Raw genomic sequence first — 17,416 nt, 5'->3', positions numbered from 1 at the left:
AAAACTAAGATACCTGCTATCCATTTTATGTTGTAATGACAAAGGGTTATTTGTGCAACTGGTAGTTACATACTTTTATTTCATGCATTCCTTTTTCTTTTTATTCCTTTAGTACTGCATTTACTGCACTCCTTGCAGTGTTGAATTGTGACAATCACATTTTGATTTGCAGATAAGACTGTTCAATGGCACTAAACCAAGCAGGGATTTACAGGAATCTATCACATAGACCTGTTGGTGATCTGTATTTTTCAGTTTGCAAGTAGATTTTGAAGATGACAGCTAAAAATCTATTGGGATTTTCTGGAGCAAAAAGCAAGAGTGAGGTAAAGAAACAAAGGAGAAAGAGCCATCCTTATATCCCAGTGCTGAAACAGTTAATTCATGGAGCATATTTAAGTATGGCGGCATGGATCAGCACTCTATTGTTCCCAGATACTGCAGGAACTACAAACAGTGGCTTCCATTCTGCAGCATTTGGAAGCATTCTGTGTGTGAATAAAGGACAGAATCAAGATTTAAGTAAGTTTCTTTGCCTCTTTCTTATTTTACTGAGATGGAGCTTCAACAAAAACCTTTGGATGGAAATTCAAGCTAAAAGTAATACTTCAAAGGAAAAAGAAAAAGAAAACCCAAGACACTAAAACTTCATCTGGATGTGCAGGAATAACTCACCGATTTCAGAGATAGTCTGAACGTTTAGAAAATGAGGGAATTATTTCTACTTGCTGCCTTGCCCACTTCTTTATTAGGACTTTAATGAGCAATAGCTTTAGTGGATCTCCTTCTTTTACTAGTATACCAAGACAGGCCATTCTCAAAAGTTCTTTCTTTCTAAATGAAATGTACATGTATAAACTATTAGCAACATGAAACAATAAGATTTTTTTTTAAAAAATGGTTCTGGTACGTATTAGAGGACAAGTAGTTATTAGAGGATAAGTGTTTGTACTTATCTAAAAGAAAATGTCAGCTTGCCATTTACTAGGTGAAAGATGTAATAGTTCATACATCTGTAGAAGAACATAATATAGGAAAATGTCAAGATTATCTGTATTCCTCCCTAGGAAAAACATTTAATACTTCAGTCAGGACACTAGGCATAAATCTAATAAATTCTGGGGAAAAACATGAAACAATTTATTTGTATTCCTCAACAGTTTTATTTTGCTTATTCTATCATTAATTTAGTTTATTAATAAATGACTTTTCTGTTGGAACAAAGCCCTTTGTCCCTTTTGAACATTCCACACATCACTTCCTGCTTTTTTTCAGTTTTGCTTCCTAATGATCATGGCTGCTTCTAGTGTGTTTTTCTCTACTGAATAAATTTTAAAAATCAACACAGAAAAATATGAATGGTTCTTGTTTCAAAAGCCATAAAATATCAAGTTTAAATGAATAAGACTGACCACGTGGGAGTCTCGTGGTTTGCTTCTTGTTATTTTCTGCTTTTTTCCCCAGCTGCAGCCACCTGCTTTGGCACTAAATTTCTGAAATTTTAGCAACTACTAATTGCTTTATCTGGCATATCTATGGAATACCAGCATAAGTGTCAGAAATCGTAGAAATAATAGAATATTATGTCAATCTATGACTGCTGCATTCATATCCCTGAATACTTCTAGACTGACAAAGAGTTTAATTTGCCTGAAAATAATACTTACTTGTCCTCATATTTTTTCAAACAATCAAGAAGTATTGGTCTCTTTCTATTAAAAAAAATCCCCCTGAAATCTTTCCAACTACTGAAAACTTCATTTGTTATTTTGAAGAAAGAGTAAGAGTGGTGAGAAGACATCTGACTGTAGACATTAAATTTCTGTAGCTTTTTATTTTAATTAAGAAAAAAATGAAATTGTTAGCAAGGACGTAATTTCTGAATTTAGCTATATAGACTATTTGACCCAGCATGCTAAAACACATGTTGTTTATATGTCATTTGATGTTTCTGCTTGTAAGGATGGACAAAGAAGACAACGGTTTCTCACTGATGAAGATGTTGTGGATAACCTTCCCCCTGCAGAGCAACTCGTCAGAGAGCCCTGCACTGCAGAATCAAATTCACTAATAAGTTTTGTTGTTGACATCAGTGTAAATGGTATTGAATTTACATGAACAAATAATGTATCGTCTTGGAAAAGCTATATACATATATTTTTGAGATTATAGTGGAGCAAAGACACAAGTTCATATTTACAGCTTCCTTAGCTAAATAACATCATGGTATGTTTACATTTAATAACTGACAAAGAAATCATTTTTTATCCTAAAAGCTCACTAAATCACTTTCAAATGCAGGTTTTCTTTCTATTACTTTCCAGTCCCCTAAATAATTAAGCATACTAATATTCCAATGGTATTTTACTTTGGTTGCCTACACATAGGACTAAAAAGTTCTATGTCAGTACTTACAGAAGCCAGTTTCTGTTTATACTAAATGTAAAAATTTTTATAAAGTCTTTAGAGACCTGAACTGCATGAGATTGAAAACTGTGATAGAAACTTTGAAGTTTAAAACCGTATTTGTTAAGAACAATTTCAAGGAAACCTCCCCAGGAGTATTTTCTTAATAAAAACAACAATTGTCTTAAAATGCTCTCTATAAATTTCTCTATAAAATTGCTCTCTATAAATCTCTCTAAATTTGCTCTCTATAGATACGTTAAAGGAGGCTGTAGTGAAGTGGGGATTGGTGTCCCATGGATTCTCCCATGTGCCTGGTGACAGGACAAGGGGGAATGGGCTAAAGTTGTGCCAGGGGACGTTTAGGTTGGATATTAGGAAGAACTTCTTTACCAAAAGGGTTGTTAGGCATTGGAATGGGCTGCCCAGGGAAGTGGTTGAGTCACCATCCCTGGAGATCTTTAAAAGATGTTTAGATGTAGATGTAGATGTTTAGTGATGTGGTTTAGTGGAGGACTTGTTAGTGTTAGGTCAGAGGTTGGACTAGATGATCTTGGAGGTCTCTTTCAACCTACACGATTCTGTGATTCCGTGATTCTATAAAGCTCACTCTGGAGAACAAGATATAATAAAAACAAGCAAACACAAATTAATGAATAGCTGTGCCCACTCCATCACTTTGTCAACTAACTGAGCTTTTAACAATTATAAAACATTTTCTTCCAATGTTTCTCTCCTATTATTAGAAGTTCTCTTTTATAAAGATAAAAAAATAGTCTAAGTTGTCCAGGTTAGAAATCTTAACTATCTATTTGTTTATTTATTTATTTTGTCTTTGAAACACCTTGCAAAGCTGTGGTTTTCAGTATAATAATAATAATAATAATAATACTAACAACAACAACAATAATAAAGTCTAACAGTATTTTTGCACTCTTTCTTTTGAATTTTTTCCTCTAAACACTATTACATAAACATAAAAAAATCAATAAAAAGCCAATAGTCTGAGGATAAACAATTTAAATGTCTCTTTTTTATACTACAAATATATTCCTGTTTGAATTTAACCAGTTTCCTAAAAAAATAATACTGAATTTCACTACAGTACACTGAAAATAAAATAAAATAAAATAAAATAAAATAAAATAAAATAAAATAAAATAAAATAAAATAAAATAAAATAAAGTATTAGGATATTAGGAGGATACAATACTTATTTGTATGACTGATCTTGGCAAGGGATGTAAAGAATAACAAGAAGGGATTCTATAAGTACCTTGGCCAAGGACAGTGTACACACTGATAAATGAGAAAGATGAACTGTTAACAGCAGACATGGAGAAGGCTGACATACTCTACGACTCCATTGTCTCAATCTTCACTGCCTGTCAGGCTTCCCACATCTCTTGAGTCCATGAACCTGAAGAGGAAGACTGGGGGAACAAAATCCCTCTCACTGTAAGCAAAGAGCAGGTTCAAGACCACTTAATGAAATTGAACAGTTGAACAATATGGGACCTGGTGACATGCATCCCAGCGTCCTGAGGGAACTGGATCATGTAGCTGTCAACCCACTCTCCATCACATTTGAAATGGCAAGGCAGTAAGGCAAAGTCTTTTGTTGACTGGAAAGAGGGAAACATCACTTGCATTTTATAAAGGGTAGAAAGGAGGACCTGGGGAGCTACAGACTGGGGAGCCTTACCACTGTGCCAGGGAAGACCATAGAAGATATCCTCCTGGAAGCAATGCCAAGGCACATGCAGGACAAAGAGGTGATCCCAGACAGCCAGCATGGCTTCACCAAGGGCAAATTGTACCTCACTAATCTGGTGACCCTCTATGATGGAGTGACTGCATCAGTTGACAAGGGAAGACCAACCAATGTCATCTACCTGGACTACTGTAAGGCCTTTGACATGGTCTCATATGACATCCTGATCTCCACATTGGAGAGAGATGGATTTGAAGAGTGGACTGTTCAATGGATATCATCTTAAAAGCCACATGCAGAGAGTTCTGGTCAATGGCTCTATGTACAGGTGGAGGTCAGCGAAGACTGCTGTCCCTCAGGGGTCTGTCTGCTGTTTAATATCTTTACCAGTGACATAGACAATAGGATTGAGTGTGCCCTCAGCAAGTTTGCAGATGACACCAAGCTGAGAGGTGCAGTTGGTATAATAGAAGGAAATAGGCCAATCAGAGGGACCTGGACAAGCTTGAGAAGTGGTCCCATGTGAACCTAATAAGGTTCAACAAATCCAATCACAAGGTGCTGAACCTGCATCAGGGCAATCCCAGATGAGAGTTCTTCCTGCAGAGAAGGACTTTGGCGTTCTGGTGGACAAAACGCTCAACATGAGCCAGCAATGTGCACTTGCAGCCCAGAAGGCCAACTGCATTCTGGTCTGTATCAAAAGAGGAGTGGCCAGCAGGTTGAGGGAGGTGATTGTCCCCCTCTACTTTGCCCTCGTGAGGCTCCACTTGGAGTAATGCATCCATGTCTGGGGTCTCCATCACAACAAAGATGTGGGCCTGTTAAAGCAGGTCCCAAGGAGGGCCATGAAGATGATCAGAGGGCTGTAGCACCTCTGCTGTGATGAAAGGCTGAGAGAGCTGGGGATGTTCAGCCTGAAGAAGATAAGGCTCGATAGAGAATTCATTGTGGCCTCTCAATACTAAAAGGAGGCTTATAAAAAAAGATGGAGAGCATCATTTTACTCAGGCAGATAATTATAGGACAAGGGGGAATGAATTAAAAAAGAAAAAAAAAATCAGAAAAAAAGTGGGAAGATTTGGAGTAGATGTTAGCAGGAAATTTTTCACTCTGAAGGTGGTGAGGCACCAGAACAGGTTGCCCAGAGAAGTTGTGAATACCCTATCCCTGGAGGTGATCAAGACCAGGTTGCATGAGGTTGTGGGCATTCTAATCTAGTGGGTAACATCCCTGCCCATGGCAGGGCAAGATGATATTTAAGGCCCCTTCCAACCTAAACCATTCTATGACTCTATAATGATTCTATGATAATGACAAATTAAAACTTTTTTGTGGGTCAATATTTTTAATTTCCAGAAAAGCAAAATCTAGGTGCTGAGTGGTTTCAAAACTTACTGACAGCATTTTATTGTTATGTTATAGATCCCAGAAAATGCACATGCTGACAAAACATTAACCAGAGTAGTTTAACTGACACCGTTCTCTAATATATTCATCCATTTATTTATCAGTGTCGTATCTATATTTTTCTATTTAATATTATAGATTTTTTATTGACTCAAAGATGTGAATTGCTAATATTTATGGGTCAGAAACTAGTGGAACTTAAAAAGTGATTTAATCATACAGATATTCATATTTTTTATTAGCATGCCAAATACATTAAATAGCAACTCACCTTCCTTTGATCTGTGTCTGCAGAGGAGACAGTAAATAAATAAATAAATAAATAAATAAGTCTGTCAGTAAGTATTTCAGGTTACCTATATGGATCTCTAAGATATCAAAGCGTACAATAAAATCTGAAAATTCACCCAAAAGCATAATATGCCTCTGTCACCTTATAGTAATATGACAAAATTTAAACTATAATTTATGTATACTCTTGTACCTCATTATTCGGTCATCTTGTTCTTAAAAATTCTCACAGAGAAATTGGTGCAATATTTCTTGTTTTAAAGGTGTTCCTCAGTATGTTTTCTCTCTAAAACAAAAATGTATCTATAAAGAAGTGGACATGTATTAGTGTATTATTTGTATTATTGTATTATCAATGTCATTCTTTCACAAGTAGGACCTTTCATGATGAGGACCTGGGCAACCTGATCTAGTGAGTTGCATCCTTGCCCATTACAGGGGGGTTGGAATGAAATTATCTTTAAGGTCCCTCCTAATCCAAGCCATTCTATGATTCTATGTATAAATGTTTTGTTATATATTTAGAGTAAATGAACTTTGTGTTTCATTATGAACTTCCAAACAGCTAAGTAAGGAGTCCACATAATAATAATTTTACACACTCTTTTCATTATATACCAAATATTTTGTAAGATTTAATATTCAGTTACCATAAACTTTATATTTAATATTCTATATTAAATTATAATTATTAGATAATGCACAAACAAGAAGTTAATCTTAAGTTTTGTTTTGTTGTTGTTTTTTCTTTTTTCTTCTCCCCCTCACCCCCTGCCCTTTAGAATCATAGATTTGTGGGATGGGGTTGCAACCACAAATTACAAAAACACAAAGTACAACTAAAGTACAATTAAGTCCTAGTACCTGAATGGGATTCCGTGATTCTTGATAAAATAAAGATAGCTGGGAGAATTTGCTGTGGAAAAAAAAAAAAAAAAAAAAAAAAAAAGCATTACCATAATTACTATTCTTTCTGGTATATAAATGTATTTTTTAAACCTTAGTACATCTGTAAAAAGTGTTATCTTCATACCATTTTCTGAACTTCAGTATAACACAACTATGTCTTTCCTGTGAATTTAAATTAATAGTACATTCATTATTGGAAAGCGAGCTGTGAAGCACATAGTAAAATTCATCTTGTGAGTTATATCCTGTACTGTAGGTAGTTTACAAATAAGATCACTTTCAACTTCAGGATGCTCAGGACATGTAGCATCATACTTTCAGTATATAGCACCATGTTGCAGTAGAGGGTTGGAAAACAAGGGAATTTTTTCTGGCCTTGAAATATGTTTTTGCATCATGAAAACTTACGTGCACTGTGGGTTTTTTTGTTTTGTTTTTGTTTTTGTTTGTTTTTCCTTGATTTATGTCTGTTTCTTCATGAGATCACAAACGTATGGCTCTCCTTAGCTAGCCATGTATTTACCCAGAATGTTTTCTAACATTCTAACATCCTCTTCTTAGACCCTGAAAAATGTAGTCTTTCCAGTTTGTATCCTGTTGCAAACAGAATTTTCTAAGCCTATCTCTTTGATTGTGTGATTCCTGTTTACTTCTTGCAATTGCTTCACTTCTGTATTTCTTTTATTAGTCTTGCATTATGTGTCTTCTGTCCATTTTCACACTTTATCTGCATTTATGTTGTAAGACCTCTAATATAATCATAAGCTTAATTTTCACAGCCTTTTTGTTCTTTCTGATTAAGATTTTTGTCCAAGCATGGCTTAATATCTGGGCTGGGACTCTTCAATTATGGCATTATAAATAATTTTGTTAGCTGTTGTTTTCAAAATCAAAGGCTTCAGAACTTGACAAACTAAACAAGATAAAACATAAAACATAACACACTGCAAGTAAATGGACTACAGGAATATGTTTCTATTTACTTCTTACAGTAGGAAACCTGTGTCACAGTATCAAGCAGTGTTCTTCTAAGTTAATAGAAGGGACACATGACCAAACCACTCTGGTAAGATGTAGATGATCCACACATTTTCAAGTGAACCTTGGCTCTCTTCACATTTCTTTTCCATTATTTAAAATTAACATCCATTCAGCCCAGAGGGCCTGAAAAACAACTATCTAAATGCATATGGATAGTACATAGAAATAAATAAAAACAATAAAAATAAAAATGACAATAACAATAAAAGTTGTAGTTCATTTTTAGATATGCTATTCATCTTCATATTTTACATGCTGAAGGGTGAATCAAAACACTGAAGTGTTGCAGTCCAGCTGTATTTCCAATAAATAATTTTTTTACTCTAAGAAGACTAGTCTCTGTGGGCCAGTTTAGTTTTACAGCATAATGTTAATCTCTCACCTTTGAGGGATGAAGACGTAATTGGACATGTTCCTGAGCCTTTTGATCAGGTTGTTTCAAATTTACATGTGGAGGAGCAATGGATGATCTCTGGAGGTCCCTTTCAACCTCAATTATTCCGTGATCACATGAAGTACATCTGACAACTCCTTTTTACATTCTCAATAGGAACTAAAAGTTTGTGTCTTCTACCATTTGCTGTCACAATGTTAGCAACTCTAGATTTTTCTTCACTGTTTTGTAGTGTGTGGGTTTCTGAGTTAAATAAATTAAGAGATTACAGGCATCACTCTACACCACTGTCTTGATGAAGTTATAGTTAAATGAGATTATAAAAGCTTGTCTTCTTTCTTCAACTTTTCAAGACAATTGTAATACTCTTCAAAGACTTTCAAAAGCAGTTTCCAAGTCTTTCTTCATATTTTGTTTACTTCTCTTTGAAAACTCTGCAACTGCATTATTTTCTATTCAAATTTCGCTTTGTAGGATTTCATCAAAACAACACAGAGAGCTCTTCCCTGTTGTTCATCATCAAGTAAAATAAATGCCAAGCAAGCTGCCGCAATATTAATGTGTTCAGCAAGACTCGGAGAGTTCTTTCACAAAGGAGGCAAAAAGGACATTAAATTAGAAATGCCATTATCCCATATGTCTATATTTCAAACAATTAAAGCACTGGCAACTGTTGATAACTAGAAACTGAAATGAACTATTGCTAACAGTTGCTGCTGCAAGCAAATAAATACCAAGAAGAACTACAAAGCAGGTGTATAAAATGTCAATGTATGCTGAAAAGTGTACACAGATTTTATTTGGCCATGGAAGTCAGAACCTGGTCAGGCATCTAAACACTGTGGTTACTTTTCAGATTTTGGTGGTGTTTTCAACTAACATTTTGTTTGGAAATGTTATTATATACTATATATTCTAAAATATGATATATGTCAGTAGTCTATGCTTTCAAAGAGATTATCACCTGCTAGAATACATATCACATATCATAACTTCTCAGTCATATTAGAGAACTCCAATGGATACATAACTGCATGGTATTTGACTTTCTGTGCATTCACTACTGCTTCAACAGTATCTAAAAAAGGTGCTACTTTTTCCCCATCTTTCAACAACCTGTATAAAATTTACACAGACTTACAAAGTATGCTGACTTCAATTCTAAATATATGTAAGCTGAAAATTCCAGATATTGACTGAAACTTTTAGCAGTGTTTGAAATTCTGTCTTCACTCACATGTGATAGAAAGAAATTACTCTTTTTTTAAACCAGATCTGAACCTTCACTTGGTTTATTTGATTGCAGTTTAGTTCACCTGTTTTATTACTTTCTAATCATAATGTCTTCTTCAAGAAAGAAATTGGTAATGTTTTCATACTTTGAAACTCTGATTCCATTTAGTTGAATTTTGGGGCAGAAACTGCCCAAATTTTGCATCACCTCATAAGCTTGCAACTTATAATGTAATGATACTAGGTTACCAGATAATTTTTCTGAAAGTCTTGAAGTCCTAATTAGCACTGAACATTCTTTTGAGCACTCCATGAAGTTAAATTGTAAATCACAAACTGTGAATATCTCCCATTAGGTTCTCAGTTGCTCAAAAGCTACCCGTTAACAACAGAACCATCATAAAAGTTTATATTTCTAGCTACAAAAAAGAATTAAACTAGTAACTTATTTTTTTAACTAGAGGAGGTATTCAGAGAGGTTATCTTATAAGGCATGTGCTTACACAATGTGACATTCAGATCTCCAGGACTGTGTTTTGCAGTTTCATTCACTGTTGTCATTAATTTTGCTTTCTTTGATAATGTGGAATCACTGAAGCTGTCATCAAAGACATCTTTCTTTTTCCCTCAGCAGACTATACCAAAAACAGGGTACTAGTTTCTGGTACTAGGCAAATAATCAGTGATATATTCCCTGAGACAGTGGAAATATTCTAAATAAATATATGTCTAAAGGGTACTACAGTCAGTTAAGTGAGTGAATTATACATTTGAAATTTTCTTCACTAAAATAAATATGCTGTTGATAACTTTCAGGTGCAACTAAAATTATATCTATGGTATTTTAGACCTATTGACAGGCACTTGTATGTAAAGTGTTCTCCCTTTACACTGATTACTGCAGACCTATATGTAATTTTTCACTCCTGACTGTTATTTTTCTTCTTTTTGACTTCTTATAGAAAGTTGGAGTGGAAGCTCTACAATTATTTTTCATTTGTTTTGTAATGAACCTTGAAATATTCAGAATTTTCCAGAAAAGGAAATTGAAGGGAAAACATCTTGAATAACTAATATTCCATTTGATTTTGATGGCTATTATTTTTTTGAGTCCAGTAATGGGTCAAGTACCCCATGGTTCAATGCTGAGTGCATTCCAGTTTAACATCTTCATTAACTATCTGGACGATGGTGTAGAGTGCACCCCCAGTAAATTCACAGATGACACAAAGCTAGGGGTACAGTGCACTTAGTCACATCGTCTGAATTTCTGGGTAGACCTGTGTGGTGCGAGGAGTTGGACTTGATGATCTTTATGGGTCCCTTCCAACTCAGATATTCTGTGATTTTATGATTCTATGGGGGTAGTGACTGACTCACCAGAAGGCAGCGCTGCCATCCAGAGGAAATTTAACAGGCTGGAGAGATGGGCTAAGAAGAATCTCATGAAGTTCAAAGAGAAGTGCAAAGTCTTGCAACTGGGAAGGAACAACCTCAGGCATCTCTACATGCTGGGGACCACATAACTGGAAAGCAGCTCTGAAGAAAAGGACCTAGGGTTCCTGGTGAGGACCAAGTTGAACATGAATCAACAATATGACCTTGCCACTAAGAAGGTTAATGGTATTCTTGGCAGTTTTAGACAAGGTATTGCCAGCAGGTCAAGGGAGGTGATCTTTCATCTCTACTCAGCATTGGTGAGGCTGTATCTGGAGTACTGCATCCAGTTCTTGGCCTTCCAGCACAAGAGAGATGTTGGCATACAGGAAAGAGTCTAATGGAGGACCACCAAGCTGATCAAGGGACTAGAGCACCTCTCCTACAAGGAGAAGCTGAAAGAGTTGGGACTGTTCATTCTGGAGGAGTCTTGGGGGATTTTGTCAATGTCTATAAATACTTGAAGGCAGGGTGCATAGAAGATGGAGCCAGGATCTCTTTGGTAGTGTCCAGTGGCTGGACAAGAGGTAATGGGCACAAACTGGAACACAGGAGGTTCTGTCTTAGTATTAGGAAGAACTTCTTTATTGTTTAAGTGATGGAGCGGTGGCACAGGTTGCCTAGACAAGTGGTGGAGTCTCCCTCTTTGAACATATTTAAAATACATCTAGACACGGTCAACCTGGGCAACCTGGGTGTCCCTTCCTGACTAGGACTACATGAGCTCCAGAGGTCCATTCCAACCTCAGCCATTCTGTGAGTCTGTGATTTATTATATTATAATACATAAAAACTGAAAGTCAAAAATGTATGTCAATCTAATATCAATTTATGTAATTCTAGAAATAATAAATATTTTATTTTTATGTGAAACATTTGAATGCAATCAGGACAGTTTTTGATGAGACCGCACTTACCATTTTTCCCCTAATAGGTGCAGAGAGGTAAGTATACTGGGATTACATCCCATGTATCCCTTGAATGTTCATATTTGTTAGGTATAAAATATTTCATAAAAAGAAGTAAATATTATGTAGTATTGCTTAATAGTATTTCTGGGTCATGAAGTACCATCTGAGTGATATCTAAAATTACATGCTTAGGACTATTTTCCTACAAAAACTAACCTCAATAAAAATTAGAATGTCTTTGCAGGAGCTACTTACTACATTATGTCTTAACAGTTAAACTGTTTTTGTTTCAAAATTCAAGCTGTTTTTCAGAGGACACACCTAGATGTAAAGCCAAGGTTACTTATTGTTTTGTTTTGTTCTTGGTGTCTGTATGCCAGATTTTATGTTGGCAGGATATTGAAATCTAATAATTAGATTTCTAATTTTATTAGATTTCTAATCACTAATCCCATCAGATTGCAAATATAAGAGGGAAAAAGCTGCTCTGTTCTTATAAATATATTACTATCTACAATCAAAGACAAAATACTGTCAAAGTTAAACTCAGCATTTGTACTTTTTATTTTGTTCCTGTTCTATTAAACTTGGAAAAGAAAATTCAAATGCTACTGCGGAGCTGCTGAATTATAAGGTGTGGAAATTTATTTGGCAGTCAATAATGTAATGGCAGAGTCATATTAAAATATTATAAGGTATAATTTTCCTTCTGTGAGATGGCAGGGAGGCATTGCAAACATGGAGATGACCTGAAGAAAGATCATAAACGAAGGCCTATTATGGCTGTTAAACAGGGGCCAGAGATTGAACCGAATAACAACAAAAGTATTTATGTTTGCATATCATTATTTTTAAAGCATGTGGAAAAGGACCAAGGTCAGTTTTTGGGGGGATTTCTGTGACAGAAAACAGTATATATATACTGTTGTATATATATATGTGTATATATATACACTGTTGTATATATATATAAAATAAAATAGATCTTCTTCTTGGATAATAAACTGGTGTTTTGTTTTGTTTTGTTTTTTGTTTTGTTTTGCATATGATGGCTATTTTCTGCCAGTGATTGTTACTACCAACATTAGTAGGAGCCGCTTCTCTGCTGCTTCAGAGTAATTCTTAGAGTCCATGTAATTACTTGTGTCCTAAGGGAATGCCTGTTATGTTTAGCTTTTGCTGAGTTAAGTAATTCCTGACTATATTTTAGAAGACATTTTGTATGAATGGGAGGGGAAAAAAAAAATATCTTTCTCCATTTTTCCTTTGTTGATGGATTTTCGAACAGAATTCTGAATACCAAAAGTTTTAATTATTGCATTAGATGATTCTTCAATGCTCTTGACATACCTGAGTAGTGTCAGAATAGAAGAAACATGTTTCTTCAGTTCAAAGAAACTAACACATTCATACGTGTTATGTTACTTGCTAGCATGGTTAAGGTTCATCAGTGCTGTATTATGCTTTTAAGAGTGCAGTAGTATTGCCTTTACCTTGTTTTTGAACTAGCCTGTTTTCTCTTAGAGTTTGAAGGACTAGGGCTATGATAAATTATTTAGATGCAGTACTCATCAAAGAGCTGAGATACATAGTTATTCAGATAACCACCTGACAAAGAAAATTTGTTGACAGGATTTCCTTTTTATTCAGTGTCATTTGAATGTTAACTTTTAAAGTCAAACATTACCATAATGTGTGAGGAAAAAGAATAAAAAGATTGTACTAAATAAATGAATGAAATATTGGAAAAACTAGATGCATGTTGGCTTCAATTTCTGTTCCTCATTGTTTGTTTGACTGGATTATCCATGTAATTTTTTTTTTCCTGGGAATTAATTACAAATTAAAAACAAATTATATTAAAACCAACCACTTTCTTAACTCTTCTCCTCTCTTTAATCACTCAAATTATGACTTTCACTGAGTAGTGGAAAAACATTTAATAATGAATTTTGTTGTGACTTTAATTACAGCACTGAAGGTTTAAAAAAAAAAAATTGAGATTTTTGCATATATTTCTTCTTACTACAGAATACACTTGTTTCTTTAAAAACTTACCTATATTACCAATACAAATGAAGATACACACTGTCATGTCCTTTTAAATTGAAGTGCAAGAATTGCAAGTCACCTGAAAGTCACATTCCCCTCCAGAAAACGTCCCTAAAGTTCTTGTAACATATTATATCAACAAAGTTAATCAACATGTTGTAATTAAATTGATAGGGAAATTCTGAGCTCAAATGCAGTGCATTATAAATAGCTAACAAGTTTATAGGATTAGCTTAATTGTCACTGCAGCTTTGTTACAGGTTCGTGTATGTTGAGGGATTTTTGGAACAGCAAAGATCCCATGGCTTGCTGCAGCTGAGCAAACCAAACTACGAGGATGACTATGAGAAGTTCCCATGACAGTGTTCCCACATCACCCAGCTGAGGAATTTAGAAGAATATTGTTGCCAGCAGCTGGCTTCAAGGACAAGGTCTATGTGACTGCTAGTCACAAGGGGGTTGTTTTCTTGCAGGTGGGGTTGTTTTTGTGCAATTTTTTGTCTGAGTGCTTTTGACCAATAATCTTGTGTGAGACACTATCCACCCCTGTTAAGTTCACTGTAAAAGTCAGGCTATTCGGGTAATAAATGGAGCATGATCTGACCATACTGGTGTCTGTCATGTTTTCGGATGTTCTTCCTGCAACACATGTACATCCACATTTGTTTATTTATTTATTGACACCCTAGATGTGAAATGATCTCCTAGAAAGCTTAAGCTTAGGAATCTCCAAAATTATGTCCCCACTTTTATGAAATTGATGTTAAAGATTAAAGAAGAAATATTCCTTCAGGAAGACTTTTGTTAGAAAATATTGTATTACCATCAGGGGAATGTCTGTAGGCAGAGCGGGAAACAACTTTATTGCTAGTAGGAAACTTAACGAGGAGCACTGCTCTTTTTTTCCTCTGAGAAATCTGTATGTATAGAGGAAATTTTCCAGCCCTTTCTTCTATTTTCATTCCATTCCCTTCTCATGAAAAATCTGAAATAATGCCAAGGAAGTGGAAAAAAAGGACTAAGGTCTTTCAGTCCTGCATTGAGATCTCTGTCCTTTCAGATGCACAAATAAACTTCATTCCACCACAGTTTGAATACAGTCATCCTTGATGAACACTCCATTTTCTAAATCCTTATACAAAAAGTGAAGCCATGGACTCCCAAGACTTTTTTTTTTTTTTTTTTTTTTGACTTAGGTAGAGCAGGCATATTTTCAGTCCCAGGCAGTGTGGAGAAGTCAAGCAGGAGTTGGTACAGAGAAAAAATGAGGCAGGCAGAGCCCAGTGGGATATCTTCAGGGATTTTACAATGACATACAACTTACGTCTTACACAGGACTGATGTTCAGCAAAATAGATGGTAACTTTGAGTATGAGGATGGTTAAAATTTAAGGCAATTAAGTAAATCTCTGAGTAAAAAATGTAAGTGCCATACCAAATTTAAAAATATATAAATCACTCAGTCTTAAATTCATCTTGAGATTCCACGTCAAAATATTTTGTATATTGGTCTTAATGTCTCTTCAATTTCGTAACACTATGGAGAGAAAAGAGGGAGAAGAAAACACAAATCAGGGAACACTGAGAAGAAAACACATCAGGGAACACTGATAAAAGTGAATCAAGATTCTCTTTAGGGGCTCATCAATCAGAAAGAAGCAGGAGATTTTGTGGGGGGTAGACTCTTCCATTTTTTCCTTTTCTTAACTTTCTTCAAGTCTACATGGCTAACTACAACTGCCATGTGATTTTTTTTATGAAAGTTGCATATCTCTTTTGTTATACAAGAATAGTTTCTCTAACGTGACTGAGCAGATGTAAGGAATGACATAAGTACTTTTTAAGAGGAAGAAAAAAAAAAACAAATTTGGGAGAGGGGGAGAAAAAAACAATTTTATAATAGAAAGTATTCAGTGTATTTTATAGGCAAATATCATAGGCAAATACATGGCAAATATGTACATTTTATTACTTTAAATTTACATTATAACTTAAGATATTTTGCTTTAACCTTATCATAGTAGCAAGAAAGAGCTACAGTTTTTAAATTAAAAAAACTGCTCTCTGGACCAGGAATAAACTTATAATTTTAATTGTCAAGATATTTTGGTTTGAAAATGTAAAATTAAATAGAGTTAGATCTTAAAGAACTTTCTTGATTCTCCAAAAAGTGGATAAACTCATAAAAGAAATTAATATTAGAACAGTTTTCTTTTTAGTACATCTTGCCTCTGGGTTGCCACTGAAGTGGGTTGAAAATCAAACGAGGATATAAGCTTTTGCAATGCATGTTTTATCTACCTTGGTGTAAAGGATTTTTCTACAAGGCCTTTAAAGCCTTTAGCATTTTGCTTTGGGAGAACAGCTTTCAACTGAAAGGAAGATGAATTCTCCTAGCAGTTTTGTCTCTCCCTAGTGGTCTACATGCTGGAGGTCTTTAAGTTGGCTGTTCTGTAGAGATTTAGATTTAAAGTGGAAAAAAAAAAAATATTTATCTGAAATAAAAACTGATACAAACTTTTAGAAGACTATGACTGAGATGTAATATTAATTGTCTGCATCCATGCTTCTGATTTTGTCTTCTTGATACGTTATTTAGTAAAATGTAGACATAGAATATTGGGTGTATTATTGTGTTGGTGGTGTATGTTAGTTTTTCAATTGTTTACAGTTGCTTATGGATTTCTTGAATATAGTTTGTTTCGTTCAATAACCCATATTAAATTATTTTCTCAAAATAGAATAATACTCTTGCCTGTTTTGTTTGTTTTTTTTGTTTGTTTGCAAAGCATGCTTGACAAAACCCTTCACCTGGATTTAATCTAAAGGAAGAAAGACTTGAAGGATCTGTGATCATTCACTTAAAGGAAACAGATACTGAGAGAATATTTGACCCTGACCTTTATTCTGTAAGATGCAGATTATATTTCTGTACAGATTTAGACCAGTAGTCTTTTATCACATCACTCTTCCCTAATCTACATTTTATTTAAAAATAGAGATTGTAGTTAGTCTAAATCAATCAGTTATTGGAAATCAGTAATTTAATTCCTAACCACTTGCTTCTGTGATATGGGAAGCCAGGTAATTTTGACTGTATGATGAGATGTTTTGACATTTTCGGAAGCAAACATACTCATTCTAGGCTAACTTCTGAACTTGATTATACTATTCTACAAACAGAAGTAGCTCCTTAGGAGTTTGTAATTTTTAATGCCATAACTGAGACAGCCTGCTCCAGTGTCCTTTGTTGTTTATGTTATCAACATCCTTGTTGTTGTCAACTTTGTTTTCATTGTTTCCCATCTCAAACTCACTGTTCTGAGAGTCTAGTATTGACTTCTGATCCCTTGGCTTGGATCCCATCTCTATTAAAGCTTTGTCCATTTGAGTTCAAAACACTTGTATCTCTTTCTGGCAGTCACTCAGATGACTCATTAGGTGTGTCATGCTGGTACAAAAAAGAATTTATACCTTATAGTCAAGGCATTTTGTGATCTGGGCATGACTCTTTTTCATCTGTACATCATATTTTAGATCCTAAAGAAATGTTTCCTGTCAGAAACAATATTTAATCCCATTATTAAATTAATCTATATACTTTTATCTTTTTTCTAA

Source organism: Anas platyrhynchos, chromosome 2, assembly GCF_047663525.1.
Source record: "Anas platyrhynchos isolate ZD024472 breed Pekin duck chromosome 2, IASCAAS_PekinDuck_T2T, whole genome shotgun sequence".
NCBI lineage: Eukaryota > Metazoa > Chordata > Aves > Anseriformes > Anatidae > Anas > Anas platyrhynchos.
Note: the sequence above shows the minus strand (reverse complement) of the source record.